The sequence below is a fragment of the Selaginella moellendorffii genome, unplaced genomic scaffold (assembly GCF_000143415.4).
Source record: "Selaginella moellendorffii unplaced genomic scaffold, v1.0 SELMOscaffold_92, whole genome shotgun sequence".
NCBI lineage: Eukaryota > Viridiplantae > Streptophyta > Lycopodiopsida > Selaginellales > Selaginellaceae > Selaginella > Selaginella moellendorffii.
The window spans coordinates 732,968-737,113 of record NW_003314353.1 but is presented as its reverse complement, the minus strand read 5'-3'; positions in this window follow the sequence as shown (position 1 = coordinate 737,113).

The window sequence follows — 4,146 nt, the reverse complement described above, 5'->3', positions numbered from 1 at the left end:
TTAGGGACTGGATCACATACCTCAGTTTGGACTTCACCCGACTTGATGGCCATATTGGCTCTGGCCTTCTTCGGGTAGGGACATTCCCTCGAGAAGTGTCCCGCTTCGCCGCAGTTGTAGCATACGTTGTTTCCCACGCTGCTATACGACTTGACCTTCTTATCCGTGGGTTTGTCTTTTTTCGCTTGACTCCCCCACGTACTCGCTCGCTAGCCACCGGATTTGCCTTTCCGGAACCCCGAGGACTCATTCTTAGAGAAACTCTTCTTGAATTTCCCCTTGCTATAAGTTCCCCTCGGTTTGGCCCCTTTGTGAAACGTGGATCCCAACCCCGTCGTGTTCCCCTTTCGCAGGTTATCGTTGAAATGCACCTTGATGGCCGCATCCAACGCTTCCTTGTAGTTGGTCGGGTTCCAGCGCATCACCTCACCGCGAGCCCAGGTTTGCAAACCTGATATAAAGGCATGGAATGCATCCATATCCCCCATGTCCGTGACAAGTATCCTCTTTGCCATGAACCCATTCACATATTCCTGGATGGTTCCAGTCTGCTTCAGCCTACTCAGCTCATCTCTCAGATGCAGAGTGGCATTCGGAGGAACGTATGTTGCGCGGATCCTCGCCTTCATCATGTCCCAGGTGGCCACTGGTCCTTCGTTGGTCCTTCGTTGGCCTCCATTGTTCTCCACCAAGACTTGGCATTATCTGCCAAGTATGGTTTTGCACATGGGACCTTCTCCGAGCTTAGTAACCGCAACGCTTGGAAGTAGTCCTCCATATCGTAAAACCAATCCTTCACAACCTTATAGTCGTTCACTCCCTTGAACACCGGTGGGGGCTTTGGTTTGTACTTGGGAACTGCCTGAGGGACTGATTCCACTTCGGTTTGTTCGACCTTGTCTGGTTTTGCCTCAGTCCCTGCCGAAGGGTCCGCACCTTCTGCGCTGCCAGCATCCGCAGTCTTTCGCTTTTTCTTCCGCTTCTCGTCACGCTTTAACTTGCGTACGAGAGTCTCCAGCAGGGCATTGGTCTGTGCCAACTGTCCTTCTAGCACGTCCAATCGAGCCTTGGACAACCGAACCTCGCCACCGGACTCCTGTTTGGAAGTTTCCTCACTGGAGTCCTCCTCATGCAAGGATTCCTCATCCATAGCCTCTTGTTCAACCGGAGGCTCCAGCTCTGGCGGAGGTTCCGTCTCCGCCTGGGTTCGCTTACGCCCTGCCCTTGCCATCTCCCAGCAATCCGCCTCTATCCTTCGCTAGAACTGAGATAAAGGCTCCGATACCAAATTGTAAGCTACAAATTTTTCCTTTCCAATTTGCCAGCTTACCTCGTCTATCCGTCCAACACCGCCTTGGCTTTTGCTAAGTTCCCTTGCCAAGGTTCTCGCCTATGGTACCAGCTCCTACTTGGTCTCAGCTACTCACTGCACGAGCAACGAAGTGTTAGCCACCCATCCACGGATTCCCAAATCACTCCCAATCCCCCTCCCCGGGTTAGACTGGACTTAAGGTTCGGCTACACTCCCCGCAAGCACAAGCAGCCAGGCACACCAAGCTTCCAGGTTCCTAACATCCTTTGGTACCACAAGACTTGATCATGGGACCCTCTAAATCCCAAGTCTTGAGTGCAACACTTGCTTCGGGACGCCGGGGCGAAACACCGTGGCCTCGCGGCCCGGTATGGGTACCTCTCGCCCCCCACTTCCATCCCGAAGGAAGGCCCAAGCCCCTAGGAAGGGCGAGGACCAATGAGCCACATGGTACTCAAGTGGGGCACCACTCCACATGAGCCGGGAACACCGCAATCGGTTTCCCTTTCGGGAGTGGGAGCTGCTCTTGAGCACTTCCTTGGATGGCCCCTCCGGCACCAACCAAGTCCATGCTCACTCCCACCCAAGGCCCCTCGGTCCCAGTCCCAACCTCAAGTCAGTTTGGGAGCCCCACTGGAGAGTCCCTTCTAAACTGGTTCCTGGACCTCACTATCCCTACTATACTTTTGGAACCCCTTGCAGCCCCCCCCCCCCTGGGAGACGCACGCTTTGGGCTTTCACCCCTTGACCCGTATTAGTATTTGGACTTAGTCTCTGGCTCGATTTCGGACCCGATTTCGGATCCGACTTCGGATTCGGCCTCGGACTCGATCTCGGACTTGATCTCGGACCCGATCTCGGACCCGATCTCGGACCCGACCTCAGACTCGACCTCGGACTCGGTCTCGGACCCGATTTCGGATCTCGGACTCCGTCTCGAACTCGGTCTCAAACTCGGACTCGAACTCGGTCCCCGAGTCGGTCTTGGACTCGATTCCGGACTCTATCTCGAACTCGGTCCTAGAGTCGGTCTTGGACTCGATCTTCGACTTGGTCCCATCCGATGAACTCTTTGTCATTTTGGTCATTCTTTCGGGGTTCCTTTAGCCTACGACACCTCGGCGAGTTGGTTCCTTATAGAGGTATCATTTTTGTTCCATAGCAAAGACTTTACTTTGCCAAGTCTAGGGGGTGTTCACCCTTAGTAAGTCTCCTTAATATTTCCTACTCTGAGCTTTATCCATGGTCTAACCTTGTGACCCACCCATGGGTCCTTCCTTGGAGATTTATTTTTTGAATTTACATAATTATTGTATTGTTATAGTTCATTTCCTTTATGTGTCCTTCCACTCGGTCACCTTAACCAAACCACACCATTATCAATAGTTCAAATTAACACTTTGAACTAGGAACCTTATTCCTTAACCTCACAAGGACCTCATCCTTGCTTAGCCGTAAGATCACTTAATAATATAACTTTAACACTTTAATAAGTTTGCAAATAGGTACTAGATCTTCCAGACCTTTAAATTGTTGACCATGACCCTAGGGGCATCTCCCACACTTGGCGGTGTGCCCAAGCTAGCCCTTCTGGCCAAGGGTCTATAACAATTGAGATTGAGTGTCCCCATTTCATTCACCATATCCTTGGTGCCACTTGCACCAAAGTGTTCAAGTTAGATATATCAAACTTTCATACTAAATAATTTAATCATGCATCACGACTCAAGGGCATCCCCATTTTAGGGGTGTGTCCAAGCCAATCTCCTTATTGAGAGTCCATAACCACCAACAAATGAATGTCCTTATATTCCAAATCATCACCACGCTTTAATGAGTTGGGACTCGAACCTAGGCATTAGAGAGTTGGGACTCAAACCCAACCTCTACATATGCCTTTACAGGCGACATCATCTAGGATGCTTGGCATGACTCTCCATGTTAGTGCACCAATTTATACTTAAAACGTGCTATAAATCACAATTTAATTCCTCCAAACTAGTCCTCTCACTTGACAAATTTGTGATTATACATGGACTCCTCCATGCTTGGCCTCATGAACCACCCCTTTTGAAGTTAACATCTTCAACTAAGGTGTTTGTTCCCCCCTAACTTGTCAATCTCAATTACCAAGTTACCCAATTAGCGTAACATGGTTTTATATATAAGTGTGAAAATCCTTAACCATCAACTTTCATTCAAAGCCATTTCTTTGAACAATCAAAAATTACTTCCTAACCTTGATAGCCTTACCTCATAGCAGGCTTCAAGACCATGGTTCTGCTGTGCCACTTTAATTTTGCACATTTTACGAACCATTTACACTTGGTTTTTTAAGTATGAATCCATTTAGAATTGTCTTTGGGAACCTTGAAGGACTCTATCCCTTAGCTTATTAAAGCCTCTCCTTTCACAAGCTTTTTAATTGCCATATGGCCTAATATGGACAATTTCATACTTTAGATTTTCCATGGCATCACAGTTGCTAATAACAATGTTTGAGCACCCACTTAATTCTCCACTCCTAACTTGCATAACCACCTTTAATTATGCCCTTTGATTTGTATGATTCGATTTTATCCCTTTATTACTTGCTTTTTGGCCTTATGCCTTCCCTTTGGGTATTGTCCTCCCGTCTAGAAGGGTAATTTTGCACTTTCTACCATGCCTTAGCGAGTATTTTTAAGGATGAACCTACTTAATATTTTAGGGACTGGTTTTTCAATTTGGATATGCTCACTATGTAGTCCCATACACCAAGATTAACATCGTTATGCATGGGCCTCCTTATGCCTATTGCGAGTCATGCCAAAAATCATTTTTTAACTTTGTCC